Source organism: Talpa occidentalis, unplaced genomic scaffold, assembly GCF_014898055.3.
Source record: "Talpa occidentalis isolate TD23 unplaced genomic scaffold, MPIMG_talOcc4v2.1 talOcc4.2, whole genome shotgun sequence".
Taxonomy (NCBI): Eukaryota; Metazoa; Chordata; class Mammalia; order Eulipotyphla; family Talpidae; genus Talpa; species Talpa occidentalis.
In genome coordinates, this window is record NW_023602073.1 from 44,795,303 (window position 1) to 44,813,406 (window position 18,104).

Below are 18,104 nucleotides of genomic sequence, written 5' to 3' on the forward strand. Positions count from 1 at the left end.
AGTCACAACAGACACCCTTCCTGCAACCTTTGGAGTGCCGGCTAGGCACCACACAGCTCCAGCACAGCTTCCTATACATGGAAGAGTGTCCAATCCCTCTCCTTGGTCGTGACCTTTTAAGTAAGCTCAATGCATGAATTATATTCTCACCCAAAAATCAGAGGCTTCACCTACAGGTTCCTCCAGAGCATGCTCTGCGGTTCCAGATGTTGCTTACTCAAGATGCTCCACCAAAAGGTGAAATTTTACCTCCAGAAATTGTTGAAAGAGTAAGTAAATGGGTATGGGCTGATGGAACCCCAGGACGTGCGAAAAATGCAGAGCCTGTAAAGATAGAAGGGATAGAGGGGAGCAAAACCCCGAGAAGGAAACAATACCCCTTAAAGGAGGAGGCCTTGAGGGGAATTGAGCCAGTATTGAAAAGGTTCCTTCAATCTGGACTCATTCGGCCCTGCCGCTCACCATACAACACTCCGATTCTGCCAGTGAAGAAACCCCATACAGGCGAGTACCGTTTTGTCCAAGATTTAAGGGCTATTAATGATATTTTTCAGGATTTACATCCCACTGTGCCTAATCCGTACACCCTATTAACTGCCATACCTGGTGACTTTGGGTGGTTTTCGGTATTAGACCTGAAGGATGCCTTTTTTTGTATCCCAATTGATGTCCAGGATCAACTGCTTTTTGCCTTTGAGTGGCAGGACCCTAAGTCCAAGAGCACTCTCCAGTATTGCTGGACTGTGCTTCCACAGGGATTTAAGAACTCCCCAACTATTTTTGGGGAAATACTGGCCAGGGATCTCAGGAAGGTTCAACTAAACCAGGGTGTCTTATTGCAATATGTAGATGATTTATTGATTGCAAGTCCAGACTACGAATCTTGTCTGGAAAATACCATAGTGGTACTGAACCACCTGGCAGAATGTGGCTACAAGGTGTCACCTAACAAGGCACAGATATGCAAACAAACTGAGACATATTTGGGGTTTGAAATTAAGAAAGGCAGATGGAGCCTGATGATGGAAAGAAAACAGGTAATTTCAGCCCTTAGAGTCCCCTTAACCGGCGACAGTTGTGCAGATTTTTGGGTATGGCTGGGTTTTGTAGGATTTGGATTCCTAATTTTAGATTAATAGCAAAACCTTTATATGATGCTCTCAAAGGCCTGGACTCTGAACCTTTGTCTTGGACTCCAGGATGTCAAAAGGCTTTTGATGAAATAAAAGCAAAGTTGATCTCAGCACCAGCATTAGGGCTTCCGGATCTTAGGAAGCCATTCAGACTTTATGTACATGAGAGACAGGGGGTTGGCCTAGGAGTGCTGATCCAAGTGTTGGGGCCAGAAATGCAGCCTGTTGCATATCTGTCAAAACAACTGGACCACACCACTAAGGGATGGCCTCCATGTTTGCGTGCTGTGGCTGCCACTTGTGACCTCCTACATGAGGCAGAGAAGTTTACATTGGGTCAGCCCATCACTGTGTGTGTGCCACATCAGGTCTTGACATTGCTGGAGCAGAAGGGTGGACTTTGGTTAACCGCTGGGCGAATGGAAAAATATCAAGCAGCTCTGTTGGACAATCCTAATGTGAAACTGCAGGTTTCTAATTCCCTGAATCCTGCCACACTGCTTCCAAGCAATGCAGACGGATCTGAGGATGACACTTTAATCATAACTGTTTAGAAACCATAGACACAGTGTATGCCAGTTGACCAGATCTAACTGACCAGCCTCTGCTGGATCCAGAGTGGGAGCTATTTACAGATGGCAGCAGCTTCATGGATCAAGGCTGTCGATGTGCCAGATATGCAGTGGTGACGCTCCAGAACACCGTGGAAGCCAAGGCTCTTCCGGCAGGTACATCAGCGCAGAAAGCCGAATTAAGAGCCCTGACCCGTGCCTTGGAACTCTCAAAAGGTAAAAGAGTCAATATATTTACTGACTCCAAGTATTCTTTTATGATTCTCCACATGCATGGGGCCATTTGGAAGGAGCGGGGACTTCTTATCGCTAGTAACAAGGATGTCAAACACCCATTGGAAATCCTGGCCTTGTTAAAGGCAGTAGCTTTACCATCAGCTGTTGCCGTGATGCACTGTCCTGGCCACCAAAAGGGTGGATCTGACATGGCAAAGGGCAACAGGGCAGCTGATCGGGCGGCTAAGGCTGCTGCCCGTTCTGCCCTCCAGGGTGCACTCATCCCTCTGTGGACCTGACTCAGTATGCTCCTGAATACACCGAGCGGGATGAGGAGAGAGCTCATGCATGGGGATTTACTGAGTTTGACCCCAGCTCTACTTGGAGAGTAAACTCCCACGGGATGATACTCCTCCCGGAGGCCCTGGTATATCCGGTGCTAAAACATCTTCACGAAGGATCTCACTATGGGAGAGATGCCTTATTAGAAACGGTGCGCCCATATTTGAAGGGACCGTATTTGCATAGAATAGCACAACGGATCACCCGAGGTTGTCAACTATGTGCCAGGAATAACCACAAGACTGACTCCCACCCTAAAGCCATTGGGGTTCAATATCGAGGCAAGTGGACTGGCAGGTGGACTTTACACAAATGCCTAGAACAACAGGCAACTTCAAATACCTATTGGTTTTTGTGGACACGTTCTCGGGATGGGTGGAAGCATTTCCCACAAAGACGGAAAAAGCTTCCGAGGTTGCAAAACAGCTGCTGAAGGAGATAATTCCTCGATTTGGGTTGCCGGATTCTATCCAGAGTGATAATGGACCAGCATTTGTCTCTGACGTTACTCACGCAGTAAGCAGTGTGTTACAGATCAACTGGAAATTGCATGCTGCATGGAGACCTCAGTCTTCTGGACAAACGGAGAAAATGAACCACACTTTAAAGAAAACCTTGGCATAACTGTGCCAAGAAACACAGCTTCGTTGGGACCAGGTACTATCCCTTGCCCTCCTCCGGATAAGAGTGGCACCTAGAAGTGGGCTACAATTAAGCCCCTTTGAAATTGTGTTCGGAAGACCCTTCCAGGCCTCAGTTCTGAAAGCCAGTCCAGAAATAGCACAAGATTGCCGGATCACACAATATGTGAAACACATCCAGGAGGTTCTGGCAGTAATTCACAACTTCGCAACCTCGAGGATCTCTATGCCTCCTGATCAACCCTTGCATCCCTTCAAACGTGGTGATCAGGTCTTACTGAAGACCTGGCAGAGTGGGGATGCCCAAAACCAGCTGTCAGAAAAATGGACTGGTCCATATGACGTTTTGCTAAGCACACATACTTCTCTGAAACTTGCAGGCATAAAACCCTGGGTACATCATTCCAGAGTTAAGAAAGCGCCAGAAGGAGATGACCCAGAGACGAAGTCCCACTGGTCTTGTGAACCCATTGAAGATTTGAGATATTTGTTTAAGAAACAGAAAAAAACTTGAATGTTACTGACTTCCAGTTATTGTTGCAGGATACCCAAGGACTCATTTTTTCTGAAGAAACCCTGAGGGAAAAAAAAAAAAACAAAAAAAAAACTAACATGCTCTAACCAATCTTCTTCCTTTCAAAGTTTAGGAGATGTGAAATAACATCTAGGATCATGCATATGCTGACAGTATTTTTTTACATAGAAAGGTTTTCAATCTTGATTTTGTTATTTCCTATCAACTTTTTGTTTTTTTTCACTTTGAGGTTTTTTTTCTCTGCTTCTTTTTGTTGTTACTTTGGCCTATCAGTGAAACTGCAGTGGTATGGGATATCCCATGAGTGAATGGTAACTAAAGAGCTCTTTGTGTCTATATGTTGTCTGTCTGTATGTCCTTGTGTCTAACTGTCCTGGCCTCCAGTGATTGACAAATTGGTATACATGGTGCCCATAGACGTTGAAAAAAAAAAAAAGAGTCTCCAGTTATGAGAAAAACAAAAGGCTATGGTTTGATTGTCAACATTGTGCTACTGAACTAAGCCAGTGCCTTCATAGAGATTGAATATTGTTGTTTCTGTTATTTTTCTGATATTTATGGCAAAGCTTCCCAGAAATCTAAATTCAAGTACAAATTTGGTAGCCTGTCATTTGGCTGATGCAAGGAAATTTTGTGGAACCTCAGTAGAGCTCCTGAGACACTCCACAAAGTTTCTCCCTTTCCTCCTGGGAAGGCATTAGATGAATTTGTTCTGTTTGGCTTTTACCTAATGAAGTAAAACTGGAAGGGAAGCATTGTCACTTGGGAAAATGGTAAAACTTTGGTATGTACAGAAATGTTAACAGTGGTTTTCTCAAATGTGTATAAAAAAAAAAACTCTCAGTATCTGGTATGTATGTAAATTGTCAATGGTGATTGTCACCTTGTAATATTGTATAATTCAATTGTTTAATATCTACAGAAATTGTATCTGGAAATATAGGGAGAAAAGGTCTCAACAGATTCCTATTGATGGAACTGTTGAGAGTAAAAAATTTTCCTACAAAGGACTGAATAGACCTGGAAATACACCTGACATTTACTAAGTTTTCTTTGACATAATACTGGTAATTTTTTTATGCATTTTTGTCCTGAATCCACAAAGTTTTGTTTTGTTTTGTTTTGAGTAACCAGGATCTGCAGCAAGGTTGCAATTTTTTTTCCAGCAAAGCTAACTTGTCACATTTTCTCTCCCCTTGATACCAACACAGCATACAAATAGTGGTAGTAATTTTTGCTACTTATCTCAGAGTCTGTTTTTGCATAACTTCCACAGGGATTTTGTCTGCTTAAACAAAAAATTGGACGTGAGTTTGATTGTGTGGCTTTGCGTGTAGTTTTCCAGAAAGTTGAAAAAGAGCTGAACCAAGAAGAGGAGAACCTGTTTGTTTTGTTTGTAGGGTTCCAGAGACCTCCAAAGAAGGTGAGGAATCTTGCCTCCATTGGCAGGACTGGACAACCCGGCCAACGAAAATGTCCTGGTACCCTCGAGAAGAGGAAAGCCCAGGTGGAGTCTGATGAGACGAACTTTGTACCTGAAGCCTGCATCGACCTGATGCCACCGGTTCGCTCTGATCCTATATGGAGTATTTCAACAAAGCCAGCTAAAAATTTCGGTTAGTTATTTCTGCCCTGTGATCTTATGCAAAAATAGGAAAAATGGTTTAAAAGTAGATTTAATTTGCAAACTTTTGCTATGTTGTTAAAAGTTTGGGATCAAGGTTGAGAAAATTTGTGTTTTACATCAATTGAACCATTTTAAGATTTTTTTCCTGTGATTTTGACATATCTGTTTTCTTGTTTTGGATAATGCCTCCAGATTTTTTTTTTTTTTTTTTTTTTTTTTGCTTTGAACTGATGAACTGTTTTTCCAGGAATAGAAGACTTTTGCTTTCCACAATGGACAAATACCTGGAGGGACTGGTTTTCTTTCACACTGGAACCTGGTAACAAATGTTCATCTGAGACTGCATCCCAACATCCATATATTCGATCTTCATCACCATGGAAATGGTGGCATAAAGTGAAAGGGGGGAATTGTTAGGGGGAAAAGGATGTCCTAAAGCTAATTCCATACAGGCTTCGTGGACTCCACCCCCACCCCAGGCCAAAGCCAAAGACACTGGGAACTCCAAATCCCATCACCACCAAAGGGAAGGTGGCTGGGACCTGAGGGTGGGGTTAAACAGCCAAGTTGGTATAAAGGCAGACACATGGGCTTTTGGAGGGTCCCCCATTTTGTCTCTCCACCAGCTCGCAGCGTCCGGCCAGCTCTGAGAGTGCCTTTGGGTTTCCAGGTCGGCGGATCGGGTAGGACACATTAAAGACTTTATTTCCCTATTTTCTCCCTGAGTTGTACATTTTCCTTATTTCCTTTTCCCTTGTAAATAAACCTTTTATTAACCTTTTGTGTATGTCTGTAGTGGAGTATTAATAAGTCCCTTTTAAGCGTGAGGGTGAGGACCCATAGCCAGGCAACCCGCTCAATATCAGGGTTGCTCTACAACACCTGGAAACCCACAGGAAATGGGGAGAGAAAATGGGGGTGAGTGTGGGGTCGTCAAGGCTGCACAGAGCCTGTGAGAGGGAGACCTGATGCTATAACAGTGTGTTATCCACAGAAAGGGGATGTTCTAAATTCCCTTCCCCACCTTAGGGAGGAGTGGATTTGGACTGGGAGAAGTAGCAGCCTGGAGGAATGAAGATAACTAGTAGCATTTTCAAATAATTGTGAATATTCCACTTTGGTACTGAAATAAAACTATACAGGTGGAAGTTTCTCAAAGGTTATTTGCAAAGTGAAACCTGAAATAATATGATGGAATATTACCTATTCTGTAATATTTCATAGGCCTCTCTTGCATATTGGTTGGAACTTGTGCTGTTTGATATTTTTAAGGTGATACTTTGTTTCACTAAGTTACATAGATCTTTAGTGTTAATTATGCTGGAATCAAATAATTGAAAAAGTGTTTTATTTTTATTTTATCTTATTTTAAGATGTATTTATTTATTTTATACAAGCACTGGGTACAGTCAGAAGCACGGGAGGGTGAGAGAATTTACCAGAGCCAGAGCGGGGAGCAGAACAGCCAGAATGAGGAAGTACACTGCTGAGGGGAGCGGTGGGAGCGGCGGAGAGGTCTGTGTGCCATGTGGGACCCTCACTGGCAGCCGGGGATCGAACCAGCGCTGCAGACGCCACAGGCAGCTTTGCAGCTCAGTGCTCAACCAGGGAGGCCCAAGTGTTTTATTTTTAGTCACAAATCCCCCCCAAAAAATTAGCACTGTAAGTTGTCAAGTAGTGATTTGTCATAATTCTGGTTTTCTCTGAGAGCTTATATTTTATCAGGCAAAATTACTGTCATTTGCCAATTGTTGATTTTCTTCAAGAAACAGACATTCATTTTGAGGAAAGTGTCTGCTAATTAACCAAATTTAAGTAACAGTTTTTGTCATTCATCCCTCAGGTAAAGATGGTGTTGCCCACAAATAAAAAGAGTCTAATTCATCTCATACAAATATTTTCCTCGAGACATAGTGCTTGGGAATGCTGCAGAAGTGCTCTGTGTGTAATTCCAGTCAGCACCCCAGATATTTTGAAATGTGAAGTTGAGGATGACACAATAATGAAAATAACTATTAATGCTTTTCCCAGGACATTTTCCAGTGAAACTGGCTTTAATATTTGTTTCTGCAGGTAAGTGCTGGTGAAGAAGCACTACTTCTGCAGTGGTGCTTTAAGCTCCACTCTTACTAAATTTTACCTCAGCAAATGCCAAAATAGTGAAAAGACAAATGGTGTCTTGAAAATAGTTTTACCTCAAGGATTCCCATGAAAGGTTCTGGGTGACTTCATGGGCTCCAGAGACCACACTTTGAGAAATGTTTTTCTCAGGAAACCAGGGAACGTCTCCCAAGTGTTCTCTGCCTTTTCCTCCTCTTCACTTCCCAGAATCCCTCTCCCTGGCTGGCTGCCTGCCTCCCCAAGCTGCCTCCTCAGCAGATACAATGGAGAGCAGAGAGAGGCCCCTGGAGACGTGGAGCTTGCACTGTCAGGAGAGATGGACACTGAGTAAGGGTGACAAAGACATGTGTAAACCTGACCTGAGCCACGTGGTGAGAGATAGGAGCAGAGGTCTTCTTGTGAAAGCAGAGAAGCAGGAGACCTAACACTATTATCAATAGTTTCAAGAGATGTAAAATATATATATATATAATATATATATTAAAAACCAATTATGCATAAGGAAAACAGATTATTTTCTTTCCTCACAGCTGTCACTTCCACCCCTGACACATGTGTTCTGGCCCCATAACCAGCCTGTCCCCCCTCTGCCCTCAGCCCCCTTCCATGTCCTGCTCCAGGACCCAACCATTTTGAGGAGGTCTGTAGCCTAATCTGCTTTTTGGTCCTGGCCCCATCCTCACCCTCATTTGCTCTTCCCCTTATTTATTATGCGCTGATGACAGGCCTCCCCAAGATGTTCAGAAAGGTGTCCCCCAGACAGGCCACTTTGGCATGTGAATTATTTCCATGTGCCAATTTTCAACAAATATTAAAGCCAGTTTCACTGGAAAATGTCCTGAAAATTTGGTGGTCTTAATAAACCCAAAATTAGGTTTATTACCAGAAATGAGCTTTGTACCTGAGAAACCGACCTATATATCAGGGCAAACATAAATACAAAATATCTGGTCTTCATCATATGAGCCACCCTGTCCTTGCCATGTGATCCTCTCCTCTCTCCTGGAGGTCCCAGGCCCCATCTCATTCCTTAGCTCAGGAGACACACCCTCATTTCTAACACTTCCCCCCCTGCCCCCCCCACACAAGGATTTCAGACACTCATTTACATGTAGATTCCCTATGCATATATAGGAAAATTAGGTTATTTTCTAGCACGAAAAAAAGAAAAAAAAGGATTTTATAAAATTTCATGTGCTCAGAATTAAGTTATTAAAAATTAGATTTGATCATAGAAATGAATAGATCAGTAGATGAACTGGAATATTAAAGTCTGACTCCCAATAAATAATGTGAATGGAAAAGAAATGACAAGCAGAGAGAAGACCTACAAGAAACTGAGTCTATTGATCAGGAGATTCCAACAAGTTTATAATACAAATGTCTAAAAGAATAGAGAGTGGAGGGGCCTCCCCGGTGGCGCAGCAGTTGAGCGCTGGGTTGCGAAGCTGCCCGCGGCCTCTGCGGCGCCGGTTCGATCCCCGGCTGCTCCCCGGCCACCGGAGGAGGGTCCCACATGGCGCGCAGACCTCTCCTGCCACCTGCTGCTCCCCTCAGCAGTGTACTTCGGTCCTTCTGCCTGCTCTGCTCCCCACTCTGGCTCTGGTGAATTCTCTCACCCTCCTGCGCTTCTGACTGTACCCAGTGCTTGTATAAACAAAACAAACAAACAAAACCAGCAAACAAATAAATAAAGCATGCCTCTATAAAAAAAAAAAAAAAAAAAAAAAAAGAATAGAGAGTGGAAATGATAAAAATTTAAGATAATCCCTGAGCACTCACAGATAAAATGTCCACACTGAGTGTCCTACCCAGTTCCTCCTACAGAGGATGAGCAGCCCCACACCATGACCCGCTGCCAGGGACTTTCAGAAAGAGGCTGGAGAAGGACAGACCTTGGGGCCCTCAAGAGACAACTCAGGCCTGGAGGCCAGAAGCCCCTGGAGCCAGGCCTGCCCAGTCCTCAGGGGAATCCAGCCCAGACCCCATGTCAGGCCCAGGTGAGGGAGGCTCTGGGGGCACAGACATTCACTTAAGCTGTGCGTGGTCTCAGGGGTTACTGTCCCCGTCCCTCCTCTAGTGGGCGAAGGACACCAGTGGGCAAAGGGGAGACAAAGATGATGGACATAGAGAACAGGACACAGGAAAATCAGCCACAGGGTAGTGGGGACAGGAGAGAGGCCAAGGGTGAGGTGAGGGCTCCAGGCCTTCAGCCCTGCCCAGGTGAGCAGGCCCTAGGCCCCGGGAAACAGGACTGAGGCTGTGGGACAGGGGTCTGCCCAGGATGAAGCGGGCGGAATAGCTGGTGTAAGTGATATGTCCATGGAGATTCTCACCCTGAGGTGGTCTTGGGGATGATTAGGAATGAGCACAACAGGAACTAAGCTAGTGCAGGAACAAGATAATTATAACTCCAGAGAAGAAAACTATCCTGGTCTAATCACTGCTCAGCTGTGACTGGCTCTCAACGAGGTCACAATGACGCAAACCCTGAACTACATGTATTTCAAAAAACTGCCAGAGGAGCCTCAGGGGGCAAATGCCTGTGCTGTGGATCTGAGGGACCACCTTCAAGGCCTCCTTGCCACTCAGAAGCAGCTCTCAAGGCCTGGGCAAGAGGCCTGGGCAGTGTGGGCAGGGACTTCTGCAAGGTCCTGGTTGAAGATTTGAATGTGAAGTAGAACAAGGAGCCCCAGGAAGGCTGTGGGGAAGATAGCGACTGGTGACCCTGGGGAGGAAGCCACAGCTGTCATCCAACAGAGGAAACAGAATGAGGAAGAGAGTGACCAGATCCTTCAGAACAGGCCCCACATGGTCTATGGTACCCAACCCTCAAACAAGAGGCATCTCTTCTGAAAAAACACATGACTCTGGGGAAGGACATTAAAAATGTTCAACAGGACACGTTTCCACTGATGTCCGTGTTGGTAGAGATGGACCATCTCTACCAGCATCTACTCAGATGTTGGCATTCACTCTCTTGTTGTCTACCTTGTTCCTGGTGTTCCCAAATAGCCAAATGCATGGCTAGCCACAAATTCTGACCTTTTATTCCTCAATTCAGTGAGTTTTTTTGCTTCTGGCTCACGAAGTCATAAGGATGCAAACCCTGGATCCTGGTGTGTATCTCAACAACCTGCCAGAGGGGCCTCAGGGGGCAAATGTCTGTGCTGTGGATCTGAGGGGTCACCTCCAAAGCCTTCTTGCCACTCAGCCAGCTCTCAAGGCCTGGGCAAGAGGCTTGGGCAGTGTGGGCAGCGACATCTCCAAGATCCTGGCTGAAAGATTCCATGTGAAGAAGCAGAGAGCAGGGTGACAGTCAGGGGCCCTAGAAAGGCTGCCAGGAAGACAGTGACAAGCCTTCCTGGGGAGGAGGCTGCAGCTGTTCACCCAAGAGATAAGCACCAGGAGGAAGCAAGTCCCCAGGCCCTTCACAACATGCCCCCATGCTCTGTGGTACACAAGCCGTGACACAGGAGACAGTCATGTGGAACAGCTTAGTGGTGGGTTCCATCCTCCAGGCTACCCAGAAAAATGAGTGGCCTCAGAGGCTTTGAAGGACAGGCTGGAGGCCTTGTCCTGCCCCCAGAGTGTAGCCACATTTGTGGGAGCTTGGATGATCGTGTGCCTCAACTATTATGTGTCTTTGCCTTGATTATTCTTTGCTTTGACGATACTATTGCTCTCATTGTGCAGAAACAGTTTGTCATAAGGAACCCCTCAGGGCAAAAGTCCTTGTGTGAGTGTCTATACATGCTGAAAACACTTATGGTGTTATGGTGAGAGCAGCATAAACACTGAGACTTTCCTTGACTTTCTCCCTTTCTTCCTTGACTTTTTCCCAACCTTGGCTGGGCCAGCTGGTGACATGTCCCCCACACACTGGGCATTCCTTGTTTGCCTGCAGTTTCTTTGATCTTTTTTATTTTCTGTCTGATGCTAAATAAAAAAAGAGACTGCCCTGTCACCTGGGCTATGCCTTCATGATATAGTCCCTCTAGGCTTCTCATTGTTCTGCACACGGACTCAGTAATCCTTTTTCATCCTGAATCAGGGGTACAGAGGGTCATAAAAGAGGCCACAGGGTCTCTGAGACCAGGGAGCCATCCAAAAGCCCCCAAAGGCCAAAAGGTCAAAAACCAACACCTAGAGTTTTAGACCAATAAAGGACAGTGCCCAATTAGAGGACTGGTCACTGTCTGTGGGTCTCACCCGCACACACAATTGCAAGAGACCTCAGGCTCCAGGGACAACCACCATGGGGTTTATTTACAAACAGGGGAAACAGAGACCTCAGTGTACCCACAAGTGGCGGCTGCCTCACCCAGGTACCAATAACAAACAGCTCTGAGATGCCAGGTCCCGGGCCTTTGGGGCTCCTCTCAGGCGATGTCAGGGACAGGACCGAGGCCCAGTCTGTGACAGAGTCCTTCAGCTTCTCTCCCTCCTTGGAGGGTGGCTGCTGGTGCTTCTTTTCTTTTCTTTTTTTTTTTAAAGATTGATTTATTTATGCATACTAGAGCTGGGGTACAGGCCAGAGGTGTGTGTGGGGGGGCAGTGAGAGGATTCACCAGATACAGAGCAGGGAACAGAAGAGGCAGACTCACTGAAATTCACTGCCGAGGGGAGCAGCGGGTGAGTCAGGAGAGGTCTGCTGTGCCATGTGGGTATCTCCCTGGCCAGGGATTGAACTTGTGCTGCGAAGGCTGGGGACAGCTTCATAGGTTGCATCTTAACCCCTTGCGCCACCAGGGAGGCCCCTGGTGCTTCTTTTCTTCTTTCTTTGGAGGCTCGAACCATCTTCTTTTCCTCAGGGGCTGGCGTCGTCTCTCCTTCCTTGGGGCTCCCTTGTCCTCTTCTCTCAGGGCTGGGGTCCTCGTTTTCTTTTTCCGGGGGCTCCGGTCATCATCTCCTTTCCTTTGGGAGCTCCCTTGTCCTCTTCTCTCTTGGGGGGCCTTTTTCAGCTCCCCCCAACCCTGGCTTTTATCCTCTGTCACCCACAAATCTGATGGGACCAGTTAGCACCAACCAGCTCACCCCTGATTGGCCCATTACAAAGGGCAGTTACTGGGCTCTAAGGCGCAGCTGCCACAACTGCCTGTGGTGGAGCAGCAGGTGGAAAGGACATCACCGTCCTGCTGTTCCCACAGCTGAGACGGCTGGTTCCGGTAACAATCCCCCCGCCACACGTCCTAAGGAGACAGCTGGTGCCCCGTGTGAGGAACCCGGCGTGGGAACTGAGACTGACCTCTCCAAGCTGGACACCCACAAAAGGGAAGCCCCTCACAAGGGAAGGACATTACTTCACTCTGGTAAGGAGCACAGGCAGCAAAGGGCTTTGGGGAGGCCAAGTTAGGTATTTCACCTGGAGGTTTTTTCCTTTTCTCTGCTTGTGTAACTGTTTTGCTTTGGTTTTAAACTTCGGGGAATGCAATGGCACATGAAGAGAAACAGCATAAATTACTATTACAGAAACTTTTAAAAGCAGGAGGATACAAAGTAACCAGGTGCCAGCGCCATAAATTACTTCTAATGGTTAGGTCCCCAAAAGGAGGGAGTTTAGATGTGGAAGCCTGGGAAAAGGTAGGGCAGCAGTAGCTGGGGCAATCTGCGGGACCTGTGACAGTGTCTCCCCTTCCCGCGTGGAGTCTGTGCCAATCAGCACGGAGACCTGTTCAAGGTATTAAAAAGATCTTACATCTAGGGGCCTCCCTGGTGGGACAAGGGGTGAAGATGCAACCTATGAAGCTCTCCGCAGTCTCTGCAGCACGAGTTCAATGCCCTACAAAGGAGCTACCCACATGGCGCAGCAGACCTCTCCTGTCTCGCCAGCTGCTCCCCTCAGCAGTGTACCTTGATCAATCTGCCTTTTCTGTTCCCCATTTTATCTCTGGTGAATCCTCCACACACACCCCACCCCCACACCTCTAGTCTGTAACCCTGCTCTTGTATGCATAAATAAATAAATCTTTAAAAAAAGAGAAATTACATCCAGAGGACCCAGGGCTTTCTGCCCCAACTTATCCTTCTCTACCCAGTCATCCGCCAGCAAATTTGAGCCCCTCATAGAAATCTGTTTTCATGAAGGATGACAATCGAAGGGAGAAATATTATTTGAGGAGGAGACCAGTGTCCTAAAGTTTGCCATTTGCTGTTTTTAAAGAATTCAGAAAACTACTTCTGACAATAGTATTCAAAGTTCATTTACAAAACAAATTTTTGAAGCATAGAAAATGTGTATGAAATGACTGCATGGGATAGGAAAGTCCTTATCAAAATAGCACTAATCACTGCTCTCCCCCCACCCCCCGAGTTGCGCAAGGGTTAAGTGTCAGTGCTATGGATCTATCAGCAGCCACTGTAGCACCGAGTTCAATCCCTGTTCAATCCCCATCACACTGGCTGAGGCAAAAGATTAAAATGCTCTAAAATAAAGTGGGGAACACCACCCTGGCTGACATGTGTGGGGCGCCCCTTTGTTCTCAGCTAGCAGCTGCCTGGACCTTTGCTCCAGTGCTGAGATCACTGGTATGTCCACCACCACCCAGCCATGGGGGCTGACTAGGTTTCTCCTTTTCATCTTGATATCTCTTCTGGCCAGTTCCATAGGTAGAAATTTCTATTTCTGCCATGCCTTCCACTCTTAAGGTCTGTTTGGTCAGTTTAAAAAACGAAACTATCAAATTACTTTGGTCTTCCTAACAGGCTATGTAGGGTGCTTTATTTCTTAAGAGATAACATAAGAGATCTTAATCTGTTGCCTCTCCTGTCCTCAAGGTCTGTAAATCAGATGCTCTTTTGTCTTAAGGAAACTGGTTCCCTGCCTGGTTTGGACAAAAACGGAAACTTAAAAAGCAATTTTAGTTTTTATTCCTGTTTATCTTTAAAACAATTGATGCTTCTCTCTTTAGCTCCACCCTTCCTTGGGTGGGGCAGGGAACCTGAAATTTCCCCTTTTCCTGGGGACCACCAGGTTACAATACTTTGCCTAAATGTTCTTTAGTAAACAAAGTGCATGGTATTCACAAAAAAAGGAAATAAATCTGGTTTACTTTCAATGTTTATACCTAGATTTTTCTTAACCAAGTTCTCTTCCAGGAACACAAATCTCTTTATCTCTTTAAAAGGAAGTTTTGTTTTTCCTCAAAAGAGAAAAAAAAGTCTTAACTTTCTTCCCCTGGTCCTAGCCAAAATCCAGATGACATCTAAAGCCAACTGGACAAACTACTCAGTCGCACTGAGTTACATTAAGTCTCTGATTTTGCTTGCTTTTACCATCCTGTCAAATGTGTTTTCAATTATTAGCCAGCCTGAAAAAACCTTGGTGTATGTAATTGTTCCATTAACATTAATTGCAATTTGAAATTCCATGCCTAAAAAAAAAAAAACTAAAACTACAACTGGTAACTCAATCTTAAATCTGTCCTTTTCATCATTATCTGCCAAAAAACTAATGATAACTTTAAATAACTAAAATTACTTTCCTCATTCTAAGTAAACAGCTTTCAGGTCTACTTTTTGCTCCTTATTATACGTAATGGAGGATAAAAATGGGGGGGGACCTGAAAAGGAGGTACCACAAGACCAGAAACCTGGCTCACACAAGGAGGTGGGGGTTGAAGAGATTAGCATAGCCATTATGGGAACCAAGATCCTTAGGCACCAATACCTAGATTACAAAGCATAAAACCCAAGCAGGGATCAGACTGCTGGAGGGAGTATTTACAGCACTGGCCCAAGGGTAAAGACATGGAGATTTTGAGCCCAACAGACCCCAAAGGTGAAGATATGGAAATTGAAGCCATTGTGGAATCTCCTGTCCCTTTCAGATTCTGCATAGTTATCCAAAATCAGAAGGCTCACAAGGAGTGACCACTCCCAAACAGAAGACTGTATCAGTGCAGTCTCTGCTCAGAGGGGGGCAGCACTTCATCTGCCCACCTGTGCCTATGCAGGTGCCTCTTTTCACCAACTCTCTCCCTCTGCAGGGCAGCAGCTTCCTGTCTGCCTCTGACCTACATCATGTCAGGACTTGTCTTCACTGACCTCCCTCAGCAGAAGCAATTCTCCTCAAGGCCACCCACCTGTGACCATGCAGGCCTCTCTCAGCAAATCTATCCCTTTCCAGGCAGCTCTTCCTGCCTGCTTGTGTCTATGAACGTTTTCTTTATTCCTCCATCCCTTTCCCTATTGAACCTGCTCTTTTAATATAACTAATGGTTTAATTATTATGGCTTTGAAGTATAGCTGGAAGTCTGGAAGTGTGATAACTCCTTTCTCCGTTGTTTTCATCAGGAATTTCATTAGTATTTGTTCTCTTTCTTTGAAGAATGTTACTGAGATTTTTATTGGAATAGTGTTGAATCTGTATATTGCTTTTGGGAGGATGGCCATTTTAATAATGAAATTCTTTCAATCCATGAGCAGGGGATGTCTTTCCATTTCTTTGTCTTCTTTAATTTCCTTTAACAGTGTTTTATAATTTTCTTTGTATAGGCCCTTCACCTCTTTTGTTAGGTTTATTCTCAAGTATTTGATATTCGTGGTTTTGTTAAGGGGAAAGGATGTCCTGAGATAATCCCATACAGGCTTTGTGGACTCCACCCCCACTCCAGACCAAAGCCATCAGGACATTGGGAAAGACAAATCCTGTCACCACCATAGGGAAGGTGGCAGGGACCTGAGAGTGGAGTTAAGCAGCCAGGTTTGGTATAAAAAACCAAACACGTGGGCCTTGGGGTGGCTTGCTCTCTGGCTAGCTTGCCTCCTGGCTTCAGGGCTCCTGGCTTGCGGCCAGCTCTCAGAGTGTCATTTGGGATTCCTGATCAGTGGATCTGGTAGGATGCATTTAAAACTTTGTCTCCCACTTTTCTCCCTGAGTTGTACATTTCCTCATTTGCCCTTCCCTTGTAAATAAACCTTTTATTAACCTTTCACGTGTGCCTGCAGTAGAGTATTGATAAGTCCTTTTAAGCGCGCAGGTGAGGACCCACAGTCAGGCACCCCGTTTTGTATTGGGGCTGCCCTATAATAGTTTCAGTCATAAAAGGGATGGTTTACTTGATTTCTTCTTCAGATTAATTGTGTATAGGAAGGCTACTGACTTTTGTGTGTTGATTTTGTATCTTGCTACTTTGCTAAACTGGTTGATTATTTTGAGTAGTTTTTCTGTGGAGTTTTTAGGGTTCTCTGTGTATTGGAACAAAAACAGACACACAGACCAATGGGACCGAATAGAGAGCCCAAAAAGAAAGCCTCACTTATATGGACAACTGATCGTTGACAAAGGAGCAAAGAATATGCAATGGAACACAGTTTGTTCAATAAATGGTGGTGGGAAAACTGGACCACCATATGCAAAAAAATGAAACTAGACCACTACCTCTCACCGTGCACAAAAATCAACTCAAAGTGGATAAAAGAACTAGACATAAGACCTGAAGCCATAAAATATATAGAAGAAAATATAGGTAGAACACTACAAGACATACATCTCAAAAACATATTTAAATACTCATCAGCAAAGCAAAGAAAGTCAAGGAAAAGATAAACACCTGGGATGACATCAAACTGAAAAGCTTCTGTACAGCAAAAGAGACATTAACCAAAACAAAGAGACACCCCACTGATTGGGAAAAAATCCTTGCACTCCATACAACTGATAAGGGACTGATCACAAAGATATACAAAGAACTCAAATGACTTAATAAAAACAAAACAATCCAGTAAAGAAATGGGCAGAAGAGGGCCTCTCCTGGTGGCACAGCGGGTTGAGCGCAGGGCTGTAAAGCTGTCCACAACCTCTGCAGCACCAGTTCAATTCCTGGCCAGCATGAGTCCCACGTGGCGCAGCAGACCTCTCCTGTCGTGTCTGCAGCTCCCCTCAGCAGTGTATTTAGTCAGTCTGCCTGTTCTGCTCTCCATTCTCTGGTGAATACTCTCACCCTCCTGCGCATCTGGTCTGTACGCCGGTTCTTGTGTAAATGAATAAATAAATCTTAAAAAAAAAGAAAGAAAGAAAGAAATGGGCAGAAGAACTTAAAAGACATTTCTCCAAAGAGGAAATGCAAATGGCCAACAGGCATATGAAAAAATGTTCAAAATCCCTTATCATCAGGGAAATACAAATCAAAACTACACTGAGATACCAACTTACACCAGTAAGAATGGCACGTATTAAAAAAACTGGCAACAACAAATGTTGGCGAGGATGTGGCATAAAAGGAACTCTCCTACATTGCTGGTGGGAGTGCAAACTGTTCCAACCACTATGGAAAGCTGACTGGAGGTTCCTCAGTCTACTAAAAATGGAGCTACCATATGACCCGGCAATTAAACTACTAGGGATCTACCCAAAGGACACAAAAACATTGATTCAAAAGAACATCTGTACCCCTGTTTATTGCAGCACTATTTACAATAGGTAAAACCTGGAAACAACCCAAATGCCCAAAAATAGATGACTGGATCAAGAAGATGTGGTACATATTCACGAAGGAATATAATTCAGCAATCCAGATAGATAAACTCATGCCATTCACAGCAATGTGGATGGAGCTAGAAGGAATTATGCTCAGTGAAATAAGCCAGAAAAAAAAAAGAAAAATATCGCATGGTTTTACTTATAACAGGAATATAGGGGAACCAATAAAGACATCAATGTAAAAAAAATAATAACAGCATAAAACACAACAAAGAAAAACAGACAATCATAAATCGGAGCCATCCTGCAGGGAAGGGGAGGGAGAGGGATCACAGGGAGGGAAGGAGGAGCACAGGGGACTGTGGTGATGGTGCATAGGTGCATTGGTGAAGGAAACTCTGTGGGGACTGTACCTGAGAGGGTGAGGGGAGGAAATATTGTTTAAAAGTGAACAATGTAAAAATTTTTTTTAAATGAAAAAAAAAAAAAAGACA

General features: G+C 44.9%; 1 protein-coding gene across 5 annotated transcripts in view; it reads right to left on the reverse strand.

The window, feature by feature from the left end:
* The window catches only part of LOC119252164 (saoe class I histocompatibility antigen, A alpha chain-like), a 50,896-nt gene that overhangs the window by 14,721 nt on the left and 18,071 nt on the right, over positions 1–18,104 (reverse strand). The window contains exon 1 of one of the 5 annotated variants that reach the window (XM_054698611.1): positions 151–312. The exons of the other annotated variants lie outside the window; for them this stretch is intronic. The gene's annotated coding sequence lies outside the window, so the exon portion shown is untranslated. Of the gene's footprint in view, positions 1–150; positions 313–18,104 lie in introns of those variants that run through there. 5 annotated transcript variants of the gene reach the window in all.